A 12,624-nucleotide genomic window follows, 5' to 3' on the forward strand; every position below is an offset into this window, starting at 1 on the left:
CAAAGGCACGGCGGCCGAGCCCTGAAGCTCACACACACACACATTTCGACATATGCCAAGCTGTTTATCTCCTCCCATCGAGCCTTTGGTCCCTTCGCTTTGCGCACCTGTGTGTGGTTCCGTTTCAACACATCTCCTTGCATGTTGGCTCAGTCGCCCCAGAGGCGCAAGGGGCTTGCAGGGCCGACGCGAGAAATGGGCAGGGCTGGCCACATGCCACGCTGCCCCTGCAGGACTCGGACAGATGTTTTCCTACAGAGATTCCCTGCCACCACACCAGTGGCGTAGCGTGGGTTGTCAGCACCCGGGGCAAGGCAAGTAATTTGCGCCCCCTAACCCGTGGATTTGCGCCCCCTAACCCATGGATTTGCGCCCCCTAACCCTAACCCCCAGATGTTGCGCCCGGTGCGGCCGGCACCCCCTGCACCCCCCATGCTACGCCACTGCACCACACACACACACACACTGCCTTCCTCTGTGGTCTTTGCCACTGCCTTTCGCCTGCCGCCAGAAGTTCTGCCGGGTTTTGCCGTCTAGCTTTCACAGGAGCATTTTGGACTTTACAGTGGTACCTGTAGCTGTCAACTTTTCCCTTTTCTTGCGAGGAATCCTATTCGGAATAAGGGAATTTCCCTTTTAAAAAGGGAAATGTTGAAAGCTATGGTGGTACCTCGGGTCACAGACGCTTCAGGTTACAGACGCTTCAGGTTACAGACTCCGCTAATCCAGAAATACAGTGGTACTTCGGGTTAAGTACAGCGGTACCTCAGGTTAAGTACTTAATTCGTTCCGGAGGTCCGTTCTTAAGCTGAAACTGTTCTTAACCTGAAGCACCACTTTAGCTAATGGGGCCTCCTGCTGCAGCTGCATGATTTCTGTTCTCATCCTGAAGCAAAGTTCTTAACCTGAAGCACTATTTCTGGGTTAGTGGAGTCTGTAACCTGAAGCGTATGTAACCCGAGGTACCACTGTAGTACTTCGGGTTAATCTAACTCTACATTTTATAGTATACTTAACGCATTATATTCTGTTTTATGTGCTCTATTTTCTCCCTATCTCCTCTGTTGGTTATTGACAGAAAGAAAGAAAGAAAGAAAGAAAGAAAGAAAGAAAGAAAGAAAGAAAGAAAGAAAGAAACTCTGTAAAGAAAAGAAGGGTTCTGCAGAACACGAGAGTTTTGCTGTCTGGAAAATGCTTCTTGTCCTTTTCTGTACTGTCTATTGACTCATCAGTATGGAGATACAGGTGTCATGCACAGCCTCCAGTGCAGGCAGAAACAGGTTCGAATCCTGCCATCTCCAGGTTATTATCGCTGGTTGTGGTTTATATGTTTAGCCTAGACATGCTGAGTTTACAAAATGTTGTTGGCATTTGTCTGTTCTCCTCTGCTGCTGTTGTTGCCATAAAAACTTTTTTACACATCACTTGGGAAGACAGGCGAACTAATGCCAGTGTACTGGAAGAAGCAAAGATCACCAGTGTCGAAGCGATGATTCTTCAACATTCGTTGGATTGGTCATGTTGTGCGGATGCCTGATTATTGTCTCCCAAAGCAACTACTCTATTCAGAACTTAAAAATGGAAAGCGCAGTGGTGGCGGTCAACAAAAGAGGTTCAAAGACTCTCTCAAGGCAAATCTTTAAAAAGGTAGTATAAACACCAGCAACTGGGAAACACTGGCCTGCGAGCGCTCCAGTTGGAGAACAGCCTTTACCAAAGGTGTCATGGGCTTTGAAGACACTCGAACTCAGGACGCAAGGGAGAAACGTGCCAAGAGGAAGGCACATTTGGCAAATCGACACCAGGATCAACTCCTGCCTGGAAACCAATGTCCCCACTGTGGAAGGACGTGTGGATCCAGAATTGGCCTCCACAGTCACTTACGGACTCACTGTTAAAACCGTGTTTATGGAAGACAATCTTAATTGGCTAAGAGGGATCGCTACTGAAGAAGAAGAAGAAGAAGAAGAAGAAGAAGAAGAAGAAGAAGAAGAAGAAGAAGAAGAAGAAGAAGAAGAGGAGGAGAAGAGGAGGAGGAGGAGGAGGAGGAGAGAAGAAGAAGAAGAGGAGGAGGAGGAGGAGGAGGAGGAGGAGGAGGAGACAGGAGCAGAGTCTATATGGCTGTCTCTCAAGAGCTGAATTGCAAGGAGGGAAGCAGAAGGGCTTTTGCATGTTCAGGGAGATGCTATCGCCCAGCAGAAGACCCCATGTTATAAGAAGCCATCATCTCCTAAGTCTGATCATTGCTCTATCTTTCTTGGGATAGACTTCACTGACAGACAGAGGCTCTTCGGGGAATTGGGGAAGGGCTATCTCCCGGGATTGCAACTGGAATGTTCTGCTTGCAAAGGGGTTGCTCTGGTCTTCCTCTTAAATATCCAAGTGAATAGCGCAGTTGGTTAGAGTGCAGTGCTGATAATGCCAAGGTTGCAGGTTCGATCCTCGTAAAGGACAGCTGCATATTTATGCATTTCAGGGGGTTGGACTATATGATCCTCAAGGTCCCTTACAATCCTATGAATCTAGGGAGTAAGAATTCAGTAAGAATTTTGCTTTGCAAAGACATACAGTGGTGCCTCGCAAGACGAAATTAATTCGTTCCGCGAATTTTTTCGTCTAGCGAATTTTTCGTCTTGCGAAGCACGAAATCCCATAGGAATGCATTGAAAATCAATCAATGCGTTCCTATGGTCAAAAAAAGTCCAAACAAAGCCAAATTTGGTACAACAAGAGTTTATTAAGTGCTCTTTAAAGTCACACATACTGTAAAGAGCATTTCAAAATTCAAACCCAGAATTTTTTTAAAAAACAGCAGAGTGGCCCAATGGTCACAGAAAATCATAAAAATGCAGAAAAAAAACACAAGCTTCCAGATTCTTGCAAACCCCTCCCCAACTGTTCCCCCAGCCACCCAGCACACAGAAATTCAAATCCAGAATTTTTTTTTAAAAACAGCAGAGTGCCCCAATGGTCACAAAAAATCATAAAAATGCAGGAAAAACACACACAAGCTTCCAGATTCTTGCAAACCCCTCCCCAACACCAAGTCCTTGAATTCCAAACACCCCAACCCAAAATCCAAACCCCCCAAAAAAAGTTTTAAAAGCTTAACTTACCAAATGGCTGCAAAAGAAGTTTTGGAAAATCTTCAAAAATCACCAAAGTCTTTAAAAACCTCAAAAAAGGCTACTATGTACACTGTGTTCTATGAGTTGCTCCTCGAAGTCAAGTCGCAACTGTATTAACGGTGTTAAGAAAAAGGAAACAAACTTGCAAGACGTTTTCGTCTTGCGAAGCAAGCCCATAGGGAAATTCGTCTTGCGAAGCAGCTCAAAAAACGGAAAACCCTTTCGTCTAGCGAGTTTTCCATCTTGCGAGGCATTCGTCTTGCGGGGCACCACTGTATCAGGTTTCTAGGAAAAAAGTGTATGTGTGTGTGTGTATAATTTTCAAAATAAAAACAATTTAATATAAAAACAAAGGGGGGGGAGGGAGTACAGAAAAAGGCACAGGCGCAATATACAAGACACTCCATAACCTTAAGAAATAAAACACTCCAAAGTTCAGGTCACATGCAGTGAAGTTGCCAGATATCCATAACTGCCGTTGTTGTGCAGTTTGCAAATCGTTGCTGGAGGCTTATGCAATAAAGTTCTGCCAGATGGTGTTAAATGCTTGTGGCCGTTCTTTCCCTTACGTAGCCGGGATTTTATGTGCCATTCTCTCTGCCAGGGCTAAAGTCCGACTCGTACCGTGCTGGTAAGGATAGCTTATCTAGATCCTTTCCACTGTCAAGTGAGAGGTTGCAAATGCACCGCGAGGCCCTTAGACTTGATGTTGTCATTGTATCCTGTACACCTAGAGAGTAGTAATCATCATCATCATCATCATCACCTTGGAGTGCAATATGATTATGACCATATTATGATTAGGAACACTATGATCAGCTGTGATATGAACAAGTCCTTTATGTGCATGTGGTGAAAACCCTTTTATTGGTGTGCACTTCCACCAGGTGTGAGGGAATGTGCCATCCAGAACCATGGAGGTCATATGAGGCAATTGCCCTCTTCACCTTCATCATTGTCCTGTCACCAAGAAGGCTCTGAGCCTTCTTCAGACCATTTGGCCATGATACTAACGTTAAATAAGTTCTTGTTATTAAATATACCAAGAAAAAAGCATACCAAGAACTCAGGCCAATGTAAGTTTCAATAGTGGGAGTGGTTCCTATTCCACAACCAGCCAGTCACTGACAGCTGATTAACTTTTTAAATATATATTTTATATATAAACAGTCATACCTCGTGTTGTGTCCGCTTCAGGTTGTGTTTTTTCAAGTTGTGGACTGCCAAAACCCAGAAGTACCGGAACGGGTTACTTCCGGGTTCCGGCAGTCACGCATGTGCAGAAGCACTAAATCGCGCTTTGCGCATGCGCAGAAGTGCCGAATTGCAACCCGTGCGTGCGCAGACTCGCAGACGTGGGTTGCGAACGTGCATCCCGCATAGATCACGTTCGCAACCCGAGCGTCCACTGTATTAAAGATTTCTTAGTGTACAAAAACACATGCGTTGCCTCTTTTTTCAAGTTGAGTTTTCTACAGTTCCGCTCCCTTTGTTGTGAGACATTAGTGTTACATACAATGTTAGGAAGAAAAGAGGGGGACAGAGGGGGAATGGTGAGTGGGGTGGGGTGGGGTGGTTATGCTTCTGTTCTTCTGCTTAGTGTATGCGTGGGGTTTTGCATCAGCGTGGCAAAACGTGGGGGTTTGCGTTTTGGTGGCAGGTGGCGCTGTGAGTTAAACCACTGAGCCCTAGGGCTCGCCAATCGGAAGGTTGGTGGAATGACGGGGTGAGCTCCCGTTGCTTGGTCCCAGCTCCTGCCAACCTAGCACGTCAAAGTGCAAGTAGATAGATAGGTACCACTCCGGCGGGAAGGTAAACGGTGTTTCCGTGCGCTGCTCTGGTTTCGCGAGAAGCGGCTTAGTCATGCCGGCCACATGACCCGGAAGCTGTCTGTGGACAAACGCCGGCTCCCTCGGCCAGTACAGTGGTACCTCGGGTTACATATGCTTCAGGTTACATACGCTTCAGGTTACAGACTCCGCTAACCCAGAAATAGTGCTTCAGGTTAAGAACTTTGCTTCAGGTTGAGAACAGAAATCATGCTCCGGTGGTGTGGCAGCAGCAGGAGGCCCCACTAGCTAAAGTGGTGCTTCAGGTTAAGAATAGTTTCAGGTTAAGTACAGACCTCCGGAACGAATTAAGTACTTAACCCGAGGTACCAGTGTAAAGCGAGATGAGCGCCGCAACCCCAGAGTTGTTCGTGACTGGACTTAACTGTCAGGGGTCTTTTACTTTTTGGGTTCTCTTACCATTCGCTCGTTGTGTTTCCTTGGTGGTGAGAGAGGTTGGGGGTGGCCTGGGGTGTGGTTGGGGTGTCTTTGGTTGGCTGTAGCGAGAGTTGTCATCTTGGCTCGAAGCAGCACCCATCCCACACGTCCCCATTGCTCCATTCCCAATTAAGCAATCCTCGACTGAAGTGGAGGCGATCCCATGCGTATCCAGACTAGCAGAAAGGCGTTTGCAAGCGGAGCCGGGGAGAATTTTCCCACCGGTATACTAATGCAAAGTTGGCTAATTTAAGGCAGATTTCGCCCTCCCAGTTGCGGAGCAGATTAAACCGAGATCTTCACAAGGGAGAGAGGGAAAGTGCCTGCAGTCAGAAAGCCCGGAGATTTCAAAAGCACCAAGCGCCCAGATTCTCACAATAGACAGGCGTCGTGTGGCTGGGGAGCAGATTAAGTTGGCTCCAGAGCTATTAGTTCTTTGTGGCCGTTGAAAATCGGGGTGTCCCCCTGGCTGGGGTGCAGGAAAAGGGGCTTTGCAGTGGGGCTGTCCAGGTAGTGGACCTCCCTGCTTTAAGAGGTCTGGGGATCTGTTATTGACTTTCCTTTTTGCCTTTGCTGTCATAGAATACTGTGCACAGTACTGGACACCTCCCCTCAAAATGGATATTGTAATAATAATAATAATAATAATAATAATAATAATAATAATAATAATTTATTTATACCCCGCCCATCTGGCTGAGTCTCCCCAGCCACTCTGGGCAGCTCCCAATCAAGTGTTAAAAACAATATAGCATTAGATATTAAAAACTTGTAGAATTGTAGGGTTGGAAAAGACCCCAGAGGGTCCTCAAACCCAACCCCCTGGAATGCAGGAATCTCAACTAAAGCACCCAGTTATCCTGAATGGGGCAACTGTGCCCCTGAAGGACCAGGTGCGCAACCTGGGAGTCATTTTGGACTCACAGCTGTCTATGGAGGCGCAGGTCAATTCTGTGTCCAGGGTGGCTGTTTACCAGTTCCATCTGGTACGCAGGATGAGACACTCCCTGCCCTTGGACTGTCTCGCCAGAGTGGTGCATGCTCTGGTTATCTCCCGCTTGGATTACTGCCATGCGCTCTATGTGGGGCTACCTTTGAAGGTGAACCGGAAACTACAACTAATCCAGAATGCGACAGCTAGACTGGTGACCAGGAGCGGACACCGAGATCATATAACACTGGTCCTGAAAGACCTCCATTGGCTCCCAGGACGTTTCCGAGCACAATTCAAAGTGTTGGTGCTGACCTTGAAAGCCCTAAATGGCCCAGTATACCTGAAGGAGCGTCTCCACCCCCATCATCCAGCCCGGACACTGAGGTCCAGCTCCGAGGGCCTTCTGGCGGTTCCCTCACTGTGAGAAGCCAAATTACAGGGAACCAGGCAGAGGGCCTTCTCGGTGGTGGCGCCTGCCCTGTGGAACGCCCTCCTATCAGATGTCAAGGCAATAAACAACTACCGTATTTTTCGCCGCATAGGGCGCACTGGCCCATAGGGCACAGCTAGCTTTTTGGGGGGGAAATAAAGAAAAAAATATTATTTCCCCCCAGGCGCAGGGCTGGGACAGGGGAAGCCCAAGCTTCCCCCGACCCCAGCCCCCAGAACAGGCTGCTCTCCGCAAGCCGTGGGAGCCCTCCCATGGCTTGCGCAGAGCTACCCGAAGCCCGGGCGTGACTGCTACCCGAAGCCCGGGCACGACTGCTCAGCGCGCCCAGGCTTCGGGATAGAGGCAGCTCTGCGCAACCCCTGAGTGCTCACTGGAAGGACAGATCCTGAAGCTGAGGCTCCAAGACTTTGGCCACCTCATGAGAAGAGAAGACTCCCTGGAAAAGACCCTGATGTTGGGAAAGATGGAGGGCACAAGGAGAAGGGGACGACAGAGGACGAGATGGTTGGACAGTGTTCTCAAAGCTACCAACATGAGTCTGACCAAACTGCGGGAGGCAGTGGAAGACAGGAGTGCCTGGCATGCTCTGGTCCAGGGGGTCACGAAGAGTCGGACATGACTAAACGACTAAACAACAACACTGTAACCAATCTGTTAACACTCCACTTAGGCTTCGCCTAAACTCAAATCCCCCCGGTTTAATATCCCTAGTGCTGCAAAATTGTCACAAGAGCGCCTGGACTAAAATTGTCTATCAAAAACTTCACTCTTGTGGTTTATCACCACAACAGCTATTCACTTCGGGTTTTACTAAAGCGAACAGTCCAATTTGTCAGCGCCTAAATGATATCGAGCGTCGGAACAACTTGGCCGCAATAAGGAAATTTTGCCCATGGTATGACTATTTTCTACCTTCCCATTTCGACTCTCTGACACCCTATCTGCATAACCTAGCAATTCTAAAATATAGATGGGATTTTACTCTCGCAAGATTGAATGTCTTGCCTCGGCTGGGCTTTGAGGGACGATTCCAACAGATTGCACACGAAAAACATTTATGTCCCTGTGGAGATGGCAGTCGTGAATCGGTGGTGCATGCCCTTCTGGCTTGCACTCTTTATAAAGACTTGAGGAATGAGATTATCACCCCTCTTTTATTGTCCATTCCGGGTTGCCCAACCACTGCCCCAGTGTCCTTTCTCTTGGCAGATCAAGATGAGCAGGCGACAGCAAAGGCAGCAAGGTTTTTAGCTGGGGCAATCAGAATAACACCCGCTATTTGACTATTGATTCAAAACCCTAAAATGTATTTCATATACCGTATTTTTCTCTCTATAACACGCACATTTTTTTCTCCTAAAAAGTAAGGGGAAATGTCTGTGCGTATTATTGAGCGAATGTGTGGTCCCTGGAGCCGACTGGCCCGAGTGCAGGGGCAAAAATCAGATGGCGCGGAGGAGGGAAGGCTAAAGAGAGGAGGTTGCTGCTTTCCTGCATTCTGCCTCAGGGTCTTACTGCCCACCCTCTTCTGTTTTCAGTTGCTGTGTTTGCTCAAACACAACAAAGAGCAGGGAAATCCCCTGCCCTCCTGGCAAGCAGAGGGGAAAGGAAAGGATCGCATCCTTCCTTCTAATTCCTTCCTAGTCACACTGCGCGCAGGCTCCAGCCCACCCGGCTCAGGTTCCGTCGGCTAGGAGCGCAACCAACAGACACCACCTCCTCCTCTCCGTGCTCCGGTGCTGCTGCTGCATCCAGCATTCTAGGGACTCGCAGGCAGCCGGAAAACATGCAGGTGGGAGAGGGGGGGCTGGCTTGGGTGGGTGGGGGAAACTTTTGCCTTCCTTCCCTCCCTCCCGTTAAACCCCTCTCCTGCATTGTTAGCCAGCTGCTTCTCTGCACACCCGTCTCGTGCTCCTTGTCCCTTCTGTGTTTTTCCTTCCTTCCCCACTTAAAACGTGGTTACAAAGCACGGATCCACATGGATCCTCAGGATCTTTGCATTGGGTCACCCCAAATTCACCATCAGATCACATAGCATGTCCATGGCTACCGCCTGCACCAAAAAAAATCATGCACCCACTGTTGCCTGGGGCTGCAATGGTGCAAAAACGCAGTTACAAAGCACGGATCCACATGGATCCTCAGGGTTTTTGCATTGGGCTACCCCAAACTCACCATCAAATCACATGTCTGTGGCCACAGCATGAAGCACAAAAATGATACATCCACTGTGTCATTCAGAATTTTTTCTTTCTTGTTTTCCTCCTCTAAAAACTATGTGCGTGTTATGGTCAGGTGCGTGTTATAGAGCGAAAAATACGGCAACTGACTTTTTATTTCTGTTCTTCGCATATCGTACCGTTGTTCTATTGCTATGGCCAATGGCTGGTGCAAATAAATATTCATTCATTCATTCATTCAGTTAACACTTGCTGAAGCTTCTCAAACCGTTCCAGAAAGTTATTCCAAGACCCACTGCTCCCTATTTGGGTTCTCTGTGCATGGGAATTTTGTGCCAACCACACCCAGGATGCAGATTTCAACAGACTGCCAGCTTTGGAGGCAGAAAATAGTTTATCAGCTGGACTGGATTGGGTAGTGATACTTGTGGATTTAATCAGTACAAGCTGTGCTTTAAACCTGCAGCCGTGGAACATTGAGGGAGTTGGGGATGTTTAACTTGGCTGAGAGGTGATAAGATAGGCATCTTCGCATAGCTAAAGGGCTGTCTCATGGAAGATGGAGCAAGCGTGTTTCTTTCTGCAACAAAGGGTAGGATCCGAACTAATAGATGCAAGAAGGGAGGTTCTGACGAAACCTCAGGAATAACTTTCCGATAGTAAGAGCAGTTCAACAGAGGAGAGATGGGAGACTTTCAAGGGAAGTCATAGTACCACTTTGTTCTCACTTGTTCAGGCACACCGGGAATATGTGTCCAATTCTGGGCACCACAATGTAAGAAGGACGTTGAGAAGCTGGAAGGTGGGCACAGGAGGGCAACTGAGATGATCAGGGGTCTGCAGGGATTTTTGGATTTGATATCCCACTTTATCACTACCCTAAGGAGTCTCAAAGCGGCTAACATTCTCCTTTCCCTTCCTCCCCCACAAGAAACACTCTGTGAGGTGAGTGGGGCTGAGAGACTTCAGAGAAGTGTGACTAGCCCAAGGTCACCCAGCAGCTGCATGTGGAGGAGCAGAGACATGAACCCGGTTCCCCAGATTATGAGTCAACTGCTCTTAACCACTACACCACACTGGCGTATGAGGAACAGTTGACAAACCTAGACAGCATCTTAAAAAGCAAAGACACCACCTTGCCGACAAAGGTCTGTATAGTTCAAGCTATGGTTTTCTCAGTAGTGATGTAAGGAAGTGAGAGCTGGACCATAAAGAAGGCAGATCGCCGAAGAATGGATGCTTTTGAATTCTGGTGCTGGAGGAGACTCTTGAGAGTCCCATGGACTGCAAGAAGATCAAACCTCTCCATTCGGAAGGAAATCAGCCCTGAGTGCTCACTGGAAGGACAGATCCTGAAGCTGAGGCTCCAAGACTTTGGCCACCTCATGAGAAGAGAAGACTCCCTGGAAAAGATCCTGATGTTGGGAAAGATGGAGGGCGCAAGGAGAAGGGGACGACAGAGGACGAGATGGTGGGACAGTGTTCTTGAAGCTAACATGAGTTTGACCAGACTGCGGGAGGCAGTGGAAGACAGGAGTGCCTGGCGTGCTCTGGTCCAGGGGGTCACGAAGAGTCGGGCACGACTAAACGACTAAACAACAACAACAACAAAAGTTCTGTTACTGGCTGTGTCCTATATTTGTTTGGCAGGAGTGGACGTGCAGGAGGCAAGGCTTGTGTGAGACAATACAGCATATCCAGGCGTTTCCCTGGTACTCCTTTTTGTGTGGGCTGTTGGGCCATGACCTTGAGGCATCAGCCTTCATTTGGGCAGGGTGTCACAATATTTGAATGGCTTCCTTAATAAACTTTATTTCCCTTGAATGGCTGTGTGGTTACTGGGTAGATGGCAGTGTGGCGGCTGCTTACATTGAGCATGTCAGAACTACAACAGTTTTACATCTACACATATACCGTTCTTTCTTTGGTTACATTCACTTTGCAACATATTTTCATAGGGTATCTCTTAGACCATGGGTAGGCAAACTAAGGCCCGGGGGCTGGATCCGGCCCAATCGCCTTCTCAATCCGGCCCGCGGCGGACAGTCCAGGAATCAGTGTGTTTTGACATGAGTAGAATGTGCCCTTTTATTTAAAATGCATCTCTGGGGTATTTGTGGGGCATAGGAATTCGTTCATTATTTCCCCCCCCAAAAAAATATAGTCCTGTCCACTACAAGGTCTGAGGAACAGTGGACCGGCCCCCTGCTGAAAAAGTTTGCTGACCCCTGTCTTAGACATTTGCAGAATATACATTTTACAGGATTATGTCAACTTGGAATTCGCGTATGGTTCAGTTAGTCTTTGGGTATACACTTTATAAAGATCAGATTCAAGACTGCGACAAAGACAAAGAGACTCCCGCTTCAATTCTGTTTATATTACCTGACAATGGTCACTGATTGCACTACCTGGGCAGCTTGGGCATTCCTTTGTGATGGTAAATACTTTAATTCCTGAGTCCAGGTCACAGGCTCACCTGAGTCATACACAAATACACCCTTAAGACTATGATCTCCCATTTCCTTCCTCCTTTCAGAGAAATATTTGAGGTCACTGGGAGAGTCAAAATGGCTTCAGGGTTGTTCTCCTGTGCTATTTCAGACACGTGGTTTATATGCTTATGTATGTGTTTGCCTTGTACATTTATGACCATGGGGTTGCGGCATTCGTCTCACTGTCAGGCCGAGGGAGCCAGCGTTTGTCCGCAGTTTTCCAGGTCATGTGGCCAGCAGGACTAAACCGCTTCTGACACAACGGGACACAATGACGGAAACCAGAGCGCACGGAAACGCCGTTTACCTTCCCGCTTCCCTATTTACCGTATTTTTCGCTCTATAGGACGCACTTTTTCCCCTCCGTAAATTAAGGGGAAATGTGTGTGCGTCCTATGGAGCGAATGCAGGCTCCTTGGCTTCAGCGATAGCAATGTGAAGCCTCCGAAGTGCAGAGGGAGCGCTCCCTCCGCACTCCAGAGGCTTCACGTTGCTTTCGCTGAAGCCTGGAGAGGGAGAGGGGTCAGTGCGCACCGACCCCTCTCGCTCTCCAGGCTTCAGGGATAGCCGCCTGAAGCCTTTGGAGCGCAGCAGGAACTCGCGCTGCGCTCCGAAGGCTTCGGGTTCTTTTTGCTGAAGCCGGGAGAGCAAGACTCTCCTGGCTTCAGTCAAAGGAACCCAAAGCCTTTGGAGCACAGCGCAAGGTCCCGCTGCACTGCAGAGGCTTCAGCCACGCGCCTGCCTGGAGGCCGGAGGAGGAACAGAAGGGTCTCCTTCTGCTCCTTCTCCAGCTTCGCTCGAAGGGGCGCTGTTCCGGTGTCCCTCTCTGCGCAGCGTCCCTTCAGCGACACGCCTGCCCTGGCTTTTGCCTTAGCCCTGCGCAGCCTCTTCGGGCAGGGGGTGTTGAATGGTTTCTTTAAATGTAAAGGTTCATCATTGTTCCACCCGATGTGTATTTCTTTAAGGGGCCAGAGCAAGATAACAAGACCCAGCTTTACAGCTGTGAAACATAGCAGGTGCTGCTGAGTTGCATTTGATTAAGGTGTGTCAGCATTTGGGTGTAGTATAAGGAGCAGCACCTAGCTCTCCCATTACCCTGGGGGATGGGTTGGTGGTTGGGTCTGGTTTGTTGTTGATGTATTTAGTGTAAATGGAGTTTTTGTTTTTCT

Source organism: Podarcis filfolensis (assembly GCF_964270895.1).
Source record: "Podarcis filfolensis genome assembly, chromosome: 18".
In the NCBI taxonomy this organism is placed as follows: domain Eukaryota; kingdom Metazoa; phylum Chordata; class Lepidosauria; order Squamata; family Lacertidae; genus Podarcis; species Podarcis filfolensis.